At 37.7% G+C, this 16767-nt stretch overlaps 1 long non-coding RNA gene across 2 annotated transcripts in view; it reads left to right on the top strand.

Moving 5' to 3' along the window:
* The window catches only part of LOC145716410 (uncharacterized), a 79167-nt gene that overhangs the window by 21601 nt on the left and 40799 nt on the right, over positions 1-16767 (top strand). For both annotated transcript variants that reach the window (XR_014139046.1, XR_014139045.1), the window contains exon 3: positions 7486-7557. This is a non-coding gene — a long non-coding RNA (uncharacterized LOC145716410). The remainder of the gene's footprint in view (positions 1-7485; positions 7558-16767) is intronic.

The raw sequence follows: 16767 nt of genomic DNA on the forward strand, positions 1-16767 counted from the left end.
AAAAAAATAGAAAAAGGAAAAAAAAAGAAAATTAAAAAATTAACTTTGAAATGCTAAAGAATCAGGGGAAAAAAAAGCCATGAATTCTATATGCAGTATTCCCCTAGCACTGGAGTTCTGCCGTTCTCATTGATTGGTAAACTTGGATTTGGCTGGCTGTTCTTGCTGATCTTCTGGGGGAGGGGCCTGTTGCCGTGGTTCCCAAATGTCTTTGCCTGAGGCGGAATTGCCCTGCCCTTACCGGTCTGGGCTAAGTAATCTGCTCGGGTTTGCTCTCGGCAGCTTTTGTTCCCTGCAAGCTTCCCGTACAGCTTTGGAGGATGAGAATGAAAATGGCGGCCTCCCAATCTCTGCCCCGGAGGAGCCGAGAACTCGGGACCCCACCCCTCAGTGCGCCCCCAGAGAAAACAGTCAGTCACTCCCGTCTCCCCGGTCTCCGGCCGCACTCCGTGCTCACCCGACCGAGCGTTTCTATCTCTGGCACACGACCCCGTGTGGAGTCTCCAAACCCAGCAGATCCCTGCGGTGTGCTCCCGCACCACTCCTCCCGGGGGAGGAAGGGGAGTCTCCCCGGATCTGCCGCTTGTTGGGTCCCTGCTGGAGGAGCAGTGGCCAGACTGTGTTGCAGATCACAGTTTATGGCAACCCCGAGCTGAGAGCCCACGCCGTGGCTCTGTCTTTGCAGCCGGCTTTCCCACTCTGATACCTGAGAGCTCTGCCGCACTCAGGCACCCCTGGTCTTTCTGTGACCCCGAGGGTCCTGAGACCACACTGTCCCGGGAGGGTTCCACCCCCTGCTTAGCCACTGGAGCGACATCCCTCAGCGGAGCAGACTTCTACAAGTTCTGATTTTGTGCTCCACAGCTCTATCACTTGCCAGAAGCGTCTGACGGAGGCCCCCTTCCCCGCCATCTATCTTCCCGAATATCTCCTTGGATTCACTTCTCCACACGTCCTACCTTCCAGAAAGTGGTTGCTTTTCTGTTCAGAGAGTTGCTGTTATTCTTTTCTTTGATCTCCTGTTGAGTTCGTAGGTGTTCAGAATGGTTTGATACCTATCTAGCTGAATTCCTGGGACAGACGAAATTTAGGTCTCTTACTCCTCTGCCATCTTGCTCCTCCTCCTGTCAACTTTTTCATTTCTTATTTAATGTTTTTAGTTGCCAGAAAGAAGAAATTTAAGATTTTAAGCCAAGTGAGGAGGTTTGAGGCCAAGTATGTACTGGTGAATGCCTTAAATAGCCAACGTCGAACATCTTTAACTAAAGGCCAAAACTTGATGATGAGCTAATGAAGCAGACACTTGTCTCTCTACTTTATAGGGCATGGCTAATGACTACAGTGTCCTCTTTATATCCTGCATGTTGTAATGGATGATGTCATCAGAAAATCATCTCTTTCTGCAAGGAGAGGTATTAGCCCTTGAATTTTACTCAACCCACAAGCTAATTAAATCCTTATCTTCTGTGTCTTTTCTTCTCTTTCCAAAATTATATAAACCATTTAAATATAGTATATAAACATTTTATAGGCTTTATTGTTAGGGACATCATATGACCAAGTGGTTTCTTCTGCCCACTTGTCCATATATAACAAAAGCATTATTTTATATATGATTGTAAATTGTACTTTACAAAAAGAAGCAGAAGGACAGCATTAAATCTAAGTCAGATTCACAACATTTCCTATTAATTGCTTACATAAGACTTATATTTTAGTACTTTTCCAGTATATTTCATATTTTCTTCTAGAGGAAAACATTTCTATGTTTAAGGCGCTATCATTATCTGGGGATTAGGGACTACTAAAATTAGTACATTGAAAGCCAGTGCTGTCATATATTATAGTTCTGATTTTAAAAACAACTAACACAGTGATTTTCTTTCACTAAAATCTTTCTTCCAAATAACCTAAAATTTTTTTCATGAATATGGAGGTTTTTCTTTCCGGGGGGGAAAAAAAATAAAAGAAAAAAAAAAAGAAGAAAAAAGAAAAAGCCTGGCCCATTGTAGGTGTTGAGTAGACTTTTGTAGTGTGAATTAAATAAGTGTCCCATTTTTGATCTGGGAATTCATGTTACATATCTTACCAATGCCATAAATTTTGGAGGCATAATTTCAAATTCTGTGGTCTCAGGAAAAATATTTTATAATGCAAATAGTTATTCTTCACAATACCTGTAGTAGTAGGTGGTGGGGTTGAGGTGTGGAGGACCCTGCCTGTTATGACATCCCAAACTAGTACTGAGGCTCTGTGTAGAAATTGGATGTAGTCCTAATCCAAATTATTTTCCCCCAGACCAAAAGAATATGTCCATTTAAATATGTGTTTACATTTATTCATGTACCTGATATAAAAAGGAGTATTTCAGATTCTTAAAGTTGTCCATTTTGTATCATTTTTGAATGGATGATCCTTATACAGTAGCAGCATAAATGTTTCTTTAAGCATGGCAAATCTTACTCTACATAGCAGGGTACCTACTGGAAAGGGATTTATTTCTCTTTTTATCCATTTAGCAATATCTTTGCCATCTTTTTTGGCAGGGTGGGGCAAGGCAGGATACAGGGTTTTGGTCATTCAACCCCTAAAAATGAAAGCCTAGAGGCCAAACCATTTTCAACCCCTAGAAATGAAAGCCTAGAGGCCAAACCATTTTAGGTTGGAGACAGTCACCAAGATTGAGGCTTGATTTACACAAATGTAGTCAGGCATCCACCACCAGCCCCAGATCTTAAATAAAACTGAAGCAATCCTCTGTCTGAATGTAGATACTGGGTCCTGGTATGTTATGGTTTCAGTTTAGCAATATGAGTGGAGGTAGTTTAATGATGACTTGAATAGGAGAATAAATGGTTTTCTGAAAAGAGAAAATTATGTTAGATTGTCCTGGACAGAGGATTATTTAAAATGGATTAAGCAATACTTTGAGGAATATACGGAACCACCTGTGATAGGCCAAGTTCCTTCATTTAATCTTCTAGTTTTGCAGCTGTATCTTTCATAATAGTCAACCAATCTATTAAATTATTTAAAAAAATCTTTTCTTTTTCATAGTAGCATCTTCACTTTTTTATGACTCCCTCTCCCATCCCCTCACCCCAGTCCCCCTGTGTCTGGTTTCCAGGATCCTCTCTGTCTCTTTAAGGATATTTTATATGCTTACTTTCAAATCTTGTGTGTGTTCTATTAATTCTGCTTTCATAAATGTTATACATAATTTGCTTGTAATGATTATGCTCCTAAGATGCCACATTGCTCTTCTTTTTGAGTTCATATTTCCCAGAGCATATTCGCTCCCTTAGACTGTGATGTGTGAGGGGACCCCCTTGATGAGTTTACCTGCTAGGGTGGTAGTAGTTGTTTATTTTTCTCTAGGAGAGCTTTTTTAGGAAAGCCCTTGGGATATTGAGGAGGACAAAGTAGGAGGATGGGAGGAGGAAATGCTTAGGGGTGGAGAGATTTGCTTATTCATGTTGTTAATACTTGACTTCACAGGCCAGCTAGAGCTGCACCCTAATCACACTCCAGCACCTCCCCAGCAGGCACTGGACTGGCTCCTGCTTTCTTGACTTATGGTGGTGTTGGGTAGGGCAATAATCTGCCTGGAGAAAAGGAGGCAAGAGAAAAAGGCACACAAAAATCCTTCTCTGCCCTCTGTACTGTGTCCTTGAGTCTCAAGGGTTGTCTGAGTTCTAATGGAAGAAGCTGGGAAGATGGGAGATTGTGAGAGATAGGAGAGTGGCTGCTATTAGATGACTCAGTGGTGTGGCTGGACCTCTGGTGCAGCAAGGAACAAGGAAGTGCATATTCGTGCAACACACACCACTACTTCCTGGTTTTTGTTATCAGTAAATTGGTTTTTGAAAGGACTCCCTCCCCTATTTCTCTGTTTCAGTATCCTTATCCTTCTGTGTAATCCATCCTGCCTGGAATGAAAAAACAATTCCAGAAACCTTTCCTTGGACCCTTACCTTCATTGTCCCATGGTCCACAGGGGGTTATGTAATTACTAGTGAATCTTTTGTGTTTCATCATCTGTGTTCCTGTCTGATGAGTAATCCATTTTATTTCTGAGGCAGCTGATGTGGCATTTGTATCAACAGGCAGTTATAAAAACCAAGCATCTGTAAATCCTTCTGATAAATATTTGTGAAGTTTCAAAATCCTCAGGTCTGATCAGTCTAAGTCAGTCTGCAAGACTGTCTCCTAGAAAAGCCATCTGGAGACACAGTAGTACTTTCTAGCCATGGGAACTTCCCCGTGGGGGTGAGGGGTAGGGAACTCAAAAGAATCTTCAGCAAAGATAAATTAACCTTCCAAGAAGGCATAGAGTTTCAGACACTGATAGTAAACTTGATGGAGATCAGACAATAAAAGCCTCATTTTTGGGAGTGGGAGAGTTGGGGGATCAAAAGTCTGGTTTAGGGATGCCTGGGTGGCTCAGTCGGTTAAGCATCTGCCTTCAGCTCAGGTCATGATCCCAGGGGCCTGGGATCAAGTCCTGCATCAGGCTCCCTGCTCACCGGGGAGTCTCCTTCTCCCTCTGCTACTCCCCCTGCTTATGCTCTCTGTCTCTCTCTCTCTGACAAATAAATAAATAAAATATTGAAAAAAAAAAAAAAGTCTGGTTTAAGTCCCACTAAACAAGTCCTGAAGAGAAGTCCCTGAGGTTTGCTCTCCTATTCTCATAGAACAGAGGCAAAACTCTATATAAAGTATTATTATGAGGAGGAAAAATTTAAATGAAGGTTATATAAATTTAAAACCATAAATATGCAAAATATACCTTAAAATAACTATAACTTTTGGAATATTTTCCTGAGTTTTGAACATGGACAAGAATATCCCCCTTTTTTATTCAATCTCTTTCTAAAACTAGCTGACTTATTATCTAAAAAGAAAATATAGTAGAAAGTAAAATTCTGACTGGATCGACGAAATGGTCAGGACTCAGTAATATAAGATTAGAAAATAGCTTTATTTTTTTCCTACCATTTTTGAAAACTTCTGTGTCAGATATTCCTTCCTCATGCCTAGATGATATTTTCTGGTCACTTTCAGTTTCATTTTTCAGGTATTAAAAGAGCAGTCTGATCTAAACTGAACTTGTCATATCCACTTTAGAGCTTTTCCCTTTCCCTTGGGCCTGACCCAGAACGTTGGGAAGGGGTGTGTTGACTCTTCTCTCTTTTTTGCTTCATATCTTCCTGACTTGCCATTCTTTGCTGTTGGATCCTTCAGAGTTGGATGGGACAGAGGAGTAAGACATGTGGGGCAAAAAAAAAAAAAAAAGAGAGAGTCTTTATTTAGCTGGTGCTGTTGGGAGACCTTACTCAGGGGTCATGTGCTCTCTGGCATGGCAGGCTCCTAATGCTGGCTCTTTCTTTAATAGGGCACCATTGTGGTGTTTTTATCATCAGCACCCTGCCCCTCCCCCATCTCTGACACTGTGCAGTCTCTTGCTGTGAGAGATGTTCTCTCTGGCTAACCCATTTCATCTTGTTCTCTTTGCCTGATCTGGTACCCACTATTCCACAGCTTTACTCGTACTGGGGTCACTCAGATGTGGCAAGTGACAGGTAGTCTTGGGCAAAGCTCCTCAAGGTTATTCAATCCAGTGGGCTCCTACAAGCTTCAAACTCTGGTAATCCAGCCTCTCTTCCTCCAAAAACTTTATTACCCTTTCCATTAGTAGTATCCTGAAACAGGAGCACAAGTTTCTACAGTGTAGGAAGTAGGGAGGGTAGCAGGGGTGTGTGTATGAGAACTCAGCAGTCTCCCCTATCCAGTCAAATCCCATAAAAGGTACAATTTATGTGAGTGGAACAAAGCATACACAAACAAATGGGAGACATTCACATTGTTTTAGTACAGTATTAAGCCCAAACTGTAACATGAAGTTTTTATTGAACAAATATGGATGGAATGGGAGTGTGGGAAATCAAGTTGACTAAACATTTGATGAAGATTAGTTGTGGAGACAAATGGATGCACTTAAGACTCAACTGAAACTACAGTAAGGTCTGCCTTCTATGCACGACTATAATGAAGACTACTGCTCATCCGTCTGAATCTATACAGGCATTCCTGATTAGGTCAATGCAAGTGCAGTTACAAGAATTGAGAATGTTTTTCTCTGAAAGTGCCTGTAGATGTCACTAAAGCAAATGATTCTTTTATCCTTGATTTGATAGTGGGGTGCAAAAAAGCCCACAAAAACAGTAAAAAAGAGTAAAAAAACCCACTATTTTGTAAAGACCATCTGTACTGTTACATTAACGTACATCGTACAACCACTACGGTGCACAGTAAGTTTGCAGATTTTTCTCCCATTTTACAGTTGTGATTTATCTTCAACGAAAGTATACTCAGCAATACTCTTTAGTTTATAGCAGGGAGGGAAAATTCCCTCCTCCATTCTCTCATCATCCCACAGACACCTCTTTCAGGGCTAGAGGCACATCTTTTCTCCTTTACCATAAGAGACCCTGTCCTCAAGCTAAGAATATTGATGCCTTGTGAAAGAAAAAAAAAAAATCATACAGGCATTGACTCTGAAAGAACAAAAGTGGAGAAAACATTTTAAAATGTGCTCGGGGCAGCATTCAATTCTAAAAGCATTATTTATTTATTTATTTTCCTGCACTGGTTTTAAAGACAACTATAAATTTAAGTCATGTAGAAATTTTGATCCCTCTCCTTTTAGCCAAGGAAACTCAGTGCAAAATGATGAATTAGGAACTCATCTTTGAATAGCCAGGGAGAGTATTCAATAACATGATTTAATAACATTACCCAGGAAGCATGTGGCACCTCTACTTTCATACAGTGGACAGTATGCTTTCACCTGGGACCATATTCTGCATGTCATTCTTCTCATCAAGAGGCTATCAATTTCATCACAGGATGGCCAAGAATGAGACCTAATGAAAGAAGAATGCTCAAAGAAGAGGAGTTGACGAGCTTCGGGGCCATGTTAATAGAGTGTGACCAGCCTTTCTTATATTAGCAAGAATTTTGTAGGACCCCCCCTCCCCGGAAAAAGAATCCTCTTTAGAAAATCATGGTACTTAAAATGAAATCCAAGCAAGTATAAAAGTAGACATGGAGAATAAGTCCTCTGAAAATAAGTCATGTGTTAACGAAAAATAGCTCAGGGCAGGAGAGACATAAAACACTGAAAGTTATCAGTAGGACCTAGAAGAAAAAAAAGTCCAGACAGAACAGAGACTACTCTTGTCATTATTCTAGAATAAGTATTATTACCCATTCCATGTGGGGAAGAATTGAAGATTGAAAATTGTATATTTCTTATATGTTGTGATGAATAAGCATACGCAAATGGTAAAACATGATATATGTTTCCAAGTAATATATTCAGAGTCTAATTCTAAATAAGGATTTAAGCTTTTTTTACTGATTCTATTTTTGTCCTCAGAAAGTCCTATGCTAAAGAACTCTTTCTGGTATATTTACTTATAGATATTTGAAGAGAATGGACCTACTGGCAGAGCCTCATCATGATTCTCGTGTTCAGATTGGAGAAAAAAACAAGTAAACATTTTCATTTGCAAAATTCTGTCTTAATGAGATTTATGCTTATAATTATTTTCTCTTTGGTAATACTACAAAAAATTACTCCATTTATTCGATATAGTGAAATATAAAAAATACGTGTTAGAGGTTTCTCCAAAAGTTAAACATAGAATTATCACATGGCCCCACAAGTCTACTGCTAGGTATATATCCAAGAAAACATGGATCCACAAAAAAAGTTACACGTGGGTGTTTATAGCAGCATTATTCATAATAATCAAAAAGTAGAAACAACCCAAATGTCCATCAGTTGATGAATGGATAAAATGTGGTACATCCATACAATGAAATATTATTTGACAATATAAAGGAATATAGTACTCATACCTGCTATAAGATGGGTGAGCCTTGAAAACATTATAGTAAGTGAAATAAGCCATTCAAAAAAGACAATTATTGAATGATTGCATTTAGATGAAATGTTCACAATAGGCAGGTCTATAGAGATAGAAAGTAGATGAGTAGTTGCCAGGGGTGGGGGTAGGGAGGAGTATGTGGGTATCTAGGAAGTGACTGCTTGTAGGAATAGGGCTACTTTTGGGAGTAATGAAAATGTTTTGGAGTTAGCAATGACTGCACAACTATGCGAATATACTAAAAAAGAAATCCCTGAATTGTACACTTCAGCAGGGTAAATTTTATGATATGTGAATTATATCTTCATTTGAGACAGAGAAAGAGAGATGGATTGTCTGCTGGGCACCATGAAATCAGTTTGAGGTTCCTTAATTAATGCTCCCAGGAAGGGAAAGTTTCTCATTTGCTCAACTCACAAGTAAAATGATAATTGATAAGATTCTACCTCTCCTTTTTTCTTGCAGGGGTAGAAAAAATGTCTGGGAGACATACAGTATATTTGGGTAGAAAGAGGGATGTAGTCTTTAGTCACTCTGAAGAGGACCATTTTTCCCAGTACAGGCTAATCCATAAATACAAATGAGTCACTGCCCAAAGTAGAGAAGAGTCTCATTAAATTTGGGGGATGGAGGGAATCCCAAAATAGACAGTGGACTCATGCTAAACAATAACACAACTCCAAGGTTGTATATGTAAATGCATAGAAATTATATGGGAAACCAATGAAATAATTGTTTCTGTTTTTGTTCCTTCTGGGCAGAATACAAAATACCCCAAAATGTCTTGATAAATCACTCTTAAAAACCACAAGTATTTTAAGGACAATAACATTTTAGTAAAAATCAAGTGTAAGTGGTCTGTGCAGTAAACGCTTCCAAACAATATGAAGAAATTACATTCAGGTCAAGACAATCCTCTTCATTACATATTATACTCCAGTGGCTTTGGGTAAAAATGTGCTTCTGAAAATCCAGTGGATTTTTTTAAGTAGCAAAGCCCAAAATATGCTCCTAACTATACCATGTGATGTTTAATCTAGACTGATATTCTGAAGTATTTTCATATAGACCTGGAACTTCCTTTGCTATTGCTCCTCAGGCTCTGGATGGAGTCACATGATTTGGCTTTTAGGCATCAGGAGCCACTGAATTAGTAACTATACCGTGATGATACTTATTTTCATGTTTCTTTCACTTAGTATTTTTTAAAAGTACACTTAAAGGGTGCTTAAGCATTTTTTTTCCCTTCAGGAACAAAATGATAAATTCAATAACAAAATTTTTACATAATTAGTTGTGCCAAAATTCATTTAAAAATATTAACTGAGTTATCATCCCTCCTGTTTCCCAAGGACTTAAAGTAGCTGCAAGTTATTTCACTGTGCTAATATCAAAAGATAAAACAGAAGTCATACAACAAATAAAGGCATAAAAAATAAATACATAAAGGCATATATATGCAAAGAAATGAAATAGAAAAGAAATATTAAATTTTTAATCCAGTAATGAATGATTTTGATAGATGTTTATCAGACATGTAAGATTTTTTTTCCATTTTTATTTAACACTGAACAATACTTCTGGTTTAAGGTGGTAGATTTAGCACAAGCATGTCTATTCCCTTACCTCCTGAAATCCCAATATATGATAATGATAGCATAGAAATCAACTCATAAAATGGAAAGAGTGGGAGGAGAAAAATTATTGAAAAAGATTCCAGTAAATTTCTTTTATTTATTTATTTATTTATTTATTTGACAGAGAGAGAGCACAAGCAGGGGGAGTGGGGGGGGAGAGGGAGAAGCAGGCTCCTGCTGAGCAGGAAGCCTGATGTGGGCCCATCCCAGGACCCTGGGATCATGACCTGAGCTGAAGGCAGACGCTTAACTAACTAAGCCACCCAGGTGCCAGTAAATTTCTAGCAGACTCAAGGAAGATAAAACCCTGTCGACAGATTTTTTAAAAGTAAATCATTGCAGCCCAGAATACACAAGAGGGAATGCCATACTAAAGGGAAGTCTGAACTATATAGCAGAGCTAACAGAGATGATCCTGGCTCAGGAGCGATAAAAACACAAATGAGAAGGAAAGCCAAATTGGGAGATTAACTGAAAGGCTGACCATTGAATGAAGAGTAGGATTGCAACACTCCTTCTTCTCCGCCCTTTCTCATCCCAAGATGGGTTGAGCTCAGGCATTTCTAAGCAGCCTAATACATAACTTGAAGGCAAAAACAAAGACAAAACAGTAACAATAAAGCAACCCTAAAGCCATTTCTCTAAAGAAATCAAATGAACTGCAAGTATAAAATTAAATCTTCCAGTATAAAACCCTCCTCATTGCATTTGGAGGCTCTATCCTCGCCCCAGCCTAAATGCCTTCTCCATTACTGCCCATCCTAATATGAAGCCTGCCAGTAGACTAGTTCTGCCTATATGCACTGAGCTTTGAGCCAGGCATCATCATTGTGTGAGAGACCTAGCCATAAAATTAAATATACAAACAACAACCTAGGAGACTCATAGTTTTTATCTTAGAAATTCAACCCTCCAATGTTTTTCTTTATAAAACATCAGCCAGAGATCATAAAAAATTATGAATAAAACCAGCAGCATGAAAGAACAACTCAAACAAAAACATTTGCTTTAGAAGAAACACAGATTATTAGGGAAAAAGAACTTTAAAAGAAGCTAATTGTCGTCCTGAAAATTTCAGAGGATGTTGCATCTAGAAGTAAGGAAACTATAAAACAAGGAACAATGGAAAACAAAAATGAATTATTTTTTTGAAGATATGCCTGCAAAAATTCAATAGTTATGAAGATGAAATTAAGAAAATCAGAAAAAGAGAAGAAAGATCTTAAAAATGGTAAGAATGAGAAAAAAGAACATGGATGATCAATGCAGGAAGCCTGACATCGACCCAGTAGGATTTCTGAGGGGAGAGGAGGGGATGGAGAAAAATGGAGGGGAGGGTTAGCAATGAAAAAAAATCAAAGAGAACTTTTCAGTACTTAAACACAAGAATTCTTTAGATTATAAATACCCAATGAATTTCCAGGATGATACAAAAAAAAAAAAAAAAATCCATACCCGAATTTTCAGAACACAAGGAATTAAAAAAAAAGCTTAAAAGTTGGGATGCAGAGGACATGTCATATTTATGATTCATGAAAATGAATCACATTGACGTCAGACATCTCACCAACACTTGGTCCTAGATGCCGTGAAACAATGCCTCTGGAGTTCTGAGGAAAAATTCTAGGCTAGTCACAGTGGCAATTGAGTGTGATGGTAAAATAGAGCTATTTTCAGACTTTCAGAAACTTCTAAGGAGGTTACTTTTGAACTTTGGCAAATTTATAAACTTTTATGAACTTTTCTATGGAGGTTACTTGAAGATTTGCTCCAGCAAAACAAGGATGGAAACTAAGCCAAGGAAAGACCCCAGGTGGGTGTGGGGGGTGAGGAAGGACTGAAGAATTAACCTGGAATAATTTGAAAACAAATCCTGGTACATCAGTTATATGGACAATCTAAAAAGCTATTGGCCCCAGTTGCAGTCAGGCAGAGTCATGACAGACTGGCAAGCCTGTTATCAGAGTAAATGCCTAGGGTGAGAGGAAAGATACAGAAAGAACTAAGGACAATAGCAAGAAACAAGGCTGCAGAGTTGTAGGACATAAGTTAAATTCATTCAGATTGTGTAAATCTAAGAGTGAATGCAGGCTAAATATAAGAAATGAAAATTATTGACAGGTAAAGACAATGTGTTAATACGAATTCGACTTGAAAGCATATGACAGCAAAAATCCAAAATTAACTGTGGCTTAAAAAGAGGTTTTTGTTTTCTTCTACAAACCAAGTCCAGTAGTCAGAGTCCTACTAAAGAATTTCCATGGATTCATCAAAGCCCCAGATTCCATACAGCCTTTTTCTCTGCTCTATTGAGAATATGACCCTTGCCAGTACTGTGTCCATTCCACCAGGCAGGAAGGATAAAGATGGAGATGAAGTGCATAGCCCTTCCTTGGTGGAGATTGCTCATACTGTTTCTGTGTATCTCATTGACTAAAACTTGGTCACATGACTATACCTAAGGGCAATTGGTGGGGGGTATACATGCTAATATTTGGGGAGGCTGGGGGAGGCTATTTTTGAAGGAAGAATGGAGAACAGATAATTGGGGACTATAGAGAGCCTTTTCCATAGACCCCAAGGAAAAATCCTTATAGGCCTTACTGGCCATAGTTTATTACCCACTACATTTCCTTCAAAACTTCTATCGTATTTGGACACAAATTCTAATTCGAAGGTATACACGCACCCCGATGTTTATAGCAGCATTATCTACAATAGCCAAATTATGGAAAGAGCCCAAATGTCCATCAACTGATGAATGGATAAAGAAGATGTGTGTGTGTGTGTGTGTATACATATGTGGGTGTGTACATACACACGCATATGGTATATGGTGTATATGGTATATATGTACAATGGAATATTACTCAGCCATAAAAAAGAATGAAATCTTGCCATTTGCAATGACATGGATGGACTTAGAGAGTATAATGCTAAATGAAATAAGTCCAAGAAAAACAAGTACCATATGATTTCACTCATGTGGAATTTAAGAAACAAAACAAATGATCATAGGGGAAAAAAAGAAAGGGGCAGACCAAGAAACAGACTCTTAAGTATAGAGAACAAACTGATGATTAGTGGAGGGGGAGGTGGGTAGAGGATGAGTTAAATGGTGGATGGGGATTAAGGAGGGCACTTGCTGTGATAAGTACCGAGTGTTGTATGTAAGTGTTGAATCACTAAATTCTATACCTGAAACAAATATTACACTGTAGGTGAACTGGAATTTAAATAAGAATTAAAAAGAGAATAAGAAAAAAAAAAGTTCATTGTATTTGGGGAGATATGGAATGCAAAGATCTTTAGAAAATGAGTAGATTTGCTAAGTCAGGGCATTAGACTTTTTAGAAAAGTCCATGAATTGATTTGAGTATCAAATATTTTCATTAGATTAAATGATATCTTACACATTTAGGTATTAATACTTTTCATGTGAATACATTTCTGACTCGTAAAATAGAATTTCACTTAACTGAATTCATTGTAGTTTATTGTATAATTCATTGGTGGATACTTGTACAATTACTGTTATCATGGTTGTAGGGGGGTGGATTACAGTTTAAAGGTATGAAAATTTCTAATTTTAGAAAAATCAATCTCATCCTTAAAAAGGCTGGGAACCATTCATACCAGATTTTATTGTAAAAATGTATTTGTGTGTTATTCATTTTTGGTTTTATTTCATAAGCTCTACCTTATTTTCTTTTTGCCAGAATTCTTTCACTTTCTTCTAATTTTTATTGTCATGTTACAATGTTTCTATTTTATATTTTTTATGATTTTTTATATTGTTTTTGGAACAAGGTGGGTATAAACACAAAATCTGATAATAGCTTCCCCTCTCTCCACAGCCAGGTTCTGGCTACTGGAGTCAAGGACTTTCCTATCTAGGAATTGCGAAAGGCTTCTCATGAAGTGTAAAATTGCAAAAGGCTTCTCCAAGGGTGTGAAAGAAGTTAGTTCCAAGTTGGATTGGCAGTGGACTTTGGATGTTTAATTGTAATTTGAATCCATATTCATTTTTGCTCTCTTCTTTGAAATGGCTTGAAACTTGTCATGAGTTTCCAGCTGATTTCTGGTTTTTAGTTTTCTGGAATTAAGGTTTCCTTCAGAGTCTCTCTTGGTGCTCCTTGTCCCCAGAATTGTGCAGCGCCTTAGGTCCTTCACCACCTTACTGACCATCTCTTTTGAGTATTTAATTTCCCTTCCTCATTTCTTCATTTTTGTTTTCTGGATATTTAACATCACTGTCATATTTGGTCAACATTGTGTGAATCCTGCGTAGTTCTTTTTGAATGGTACTGTGTCCTGTTGTCTCCCTTTTCTTCTGCTATGATAGGTGTGAGATACTAAGTTGTCCCTCCCCCACCCCCCAACAAGGGATTGTCAGTTCTCTGTTACATTTATTTTTAGCCTGCTTCGGGGCTATTAAATCCAGATTTCCTCTCAGTTAATCCTGTGTTTCTATGGATTATGTCATCATCATAACCAAACATAACTGCCAAATACACAGTCTTCATCCTGGCCTGGGTAAATCCTCCTGAACTTTTGTGAGCTGCACTGAGACCTTTGAAGTACTAGTCCCTCTCCCCACTGATGGCTGCTGGCAGATATCCAGGCTTGCTGGAGAGTGATTGGGGCAGGGGGATGGGCAGGCGTCACTGCCGAAGAACTGTGGCATCATAAACAGTGTAGATGACCTTGCCATAGACTATACATTGACCTTGTTTGGCTCCCAGAGTGATGTGGTAAGCCTAGTGAAGTAAGCTGAGATTGCGAAAGATTCGACTACCATCAAATACTTAAGATAATCTTTCTTAGCAGAGGATGGCAAGAAATTTTAAAGGGAGAAGTGGTTGTCATTCTGTACAAACTGCAGATTTCCTTTTGGCTTGAAGAATTTGACATTTGTAGCGATTTACCAGAATCCGTGTTGATGGACTCAAGCTGAATATAACCTGAACTAATTGTGTAGTAATTCCAGTCATTTCCATAGATAAGAATACAGGATATATAGAAGACACAATAATAAGAGGAGGGGTCATATGGAAAGAGACATTTAACATAGTGTTAAATGTCTATAATTTACTTTATATAGGGTGGGGGGGGCAGGTTTTGTTAGGTTAAGCGATAACCCAGCTGCTTATCAACAGTACAAAAGTCCAAAGAAAGCCTGCTGATCAGGAAGTCCATGCTCCATCAGTGGCTAATACAAGTGTTTCTGTTTTTTATGTCTCAGTCAATAACTAATATGGGAATTAACATAATAATTGTCAGAAATTAGCTTTTTTGGTGAAATTGGTAGCTTGTTAATTAGGATAATTTTTTTTTTTAAGATTTTATTTATTTTTTAAAGAGTGAGCGAGCGAGAAACAGCATGAGAGGGGAGAGGGTCAGAGGGAGAAGCAGGCTCCCTGCTGAGCCGGGAGCCCGATGTGGGACTCGATCCCAAGACCCTGGGATCATGACCTGAGCTGAAGGCAGACGCTTAACCATCTGAGCCACCCAGGCGCCCTAATTAGGATAATTAAACTGCTTAGTGAATTAAAAGTTTTCAGGGAAAATGATTTAGTTAAAACATTCTAGGGACACTCTGTATACTTATATGAATGTAGAGTAAGAAATCAGCAAGGCCTCTACTCTTTACCCCTAAAATGATGCCTAATGCTTGATCCCAAAATGGTCCTGTGGCCAACCATTGGTTAAAGATTTTAAGTTGTGTGCAGTTGACTACTAGGGTACGAGGTCCTGCTTCTGGGAGGTTGTCCGATCTGGCTTCAGTTAATTTTTCACGTAGGTGGTGGTCTGACCAGTTAAAAAGTACAGAAGTGGCATTTTAGTGAAAATTTGGTACAGGTTTTTTGTTTCTGTTTTTGTTGTTGTTGTTGTTGTTTTGTCTGCTTGTTAATGAATGTTTGTTTAATAATTCTAAGTGTGAAAAAGTGTTATATGAAACTTGCTTTCATTCATTTTAACCTAGTAGATCACTTTGCTAAGTGATTAACTTCCAAAGTGACTTCAATAAACATAAGAAAGTATTCAGTATTGGCTATTCTTACCATTGAAAATATCTCCTGTTTTGAAAAATAAACATGTTGTTTTCTTAAATTTTTTTTTACTTCCTTGATTTTTAGTAAGGGAGAACATTACTTTTAAGTGTTAGCTATGTGTATTTCCAGTTTTGCCAATGCTAAGTTCATGTTCTTTGTTGATTTATCTTGCAAATATTTTATCTAGTTGTTTATTACTATTAAGGTTTACGGGCTTTTGTTTTTTGATTGGCAGAATTTGGAGCATTTTAGATCTTTAAATCTAGTAAACTGGTCCTTTGTTTTTGAGCTTTGGGTTCTTTTCATCCCACAATTGGAGAATTTGCTTACATAACTTTTATTATTTTTTTTGATGTAATTTATTATCAGGTTTTTTCTTTTTTTTTTGCATTTGACTTTCATCGTTCTAGATGTGTTTCAGAACTATTTATCAAACAAATCTTCCTTTTTTTTCATTTTGAATGCCTTATTTATTACACATTTAATTCTTACATATTTGACACTACCATGCTCTTCACATTATTAAAACTTTATTATATAATATTTCAATATTGGTAGAGTTAAAGTCCCTTCACTCGTTACTCTCCTTTTTAAAAAAATTTTCTTGACTCTTTCATCATTCATTCTCTTTTATATTAAATCTAAAAATATTTTTCTAGTTCCAAAAGAAGCTCCTCTTGAAATTTTGATATAATTGTTTCATATGTATAAATTCATCTTAAAAGGACTAACATTTTAATGATCTATTTTCTCATCCATGAACATGGGATATTTCACTATATATTCAAGTTTTTGTTTATATGAATAATCCAGACAGATGTCCATGTGTTTAAAGGCTATCTGCACATGCTCTATGTTCTTTTCTGTTATTGAGGTTTTTCCATCTTATTTTCTAATGGCCTCCTGCTGATACGCCAAGGAGTGATTGCTTTTCCTATTTTATCTTGTATCTATCTGATTTACTGAACTTTCTTATAAAATCTAGTAACTTTTCAATTGATTATCTTGGATTTCCTGGGTAGAATATTATCTCTCTTTTCCATACTGGAAACTTCAAGTTCTTCCACATATTCTATGTTATTATCTGGAATACCTAGGAAAATTCTAAATGTTATTGGA

This window comes from Leptonychotes weddellii, chromosome 12 (assembly GCF_054177405.1).
Source record: "Leptonychotes weddellii isolate Sample4059 chromosome 12, ASM5417740v2, whole genome shotgun sequence".
In the NCBI taxonomy this organism is placed as follows: Eukaryota; Metazoa; Chordata; class Mammalia; order Carnivora; family Phocidae; genus Leptonychotes; species Leptonychotes weddellii.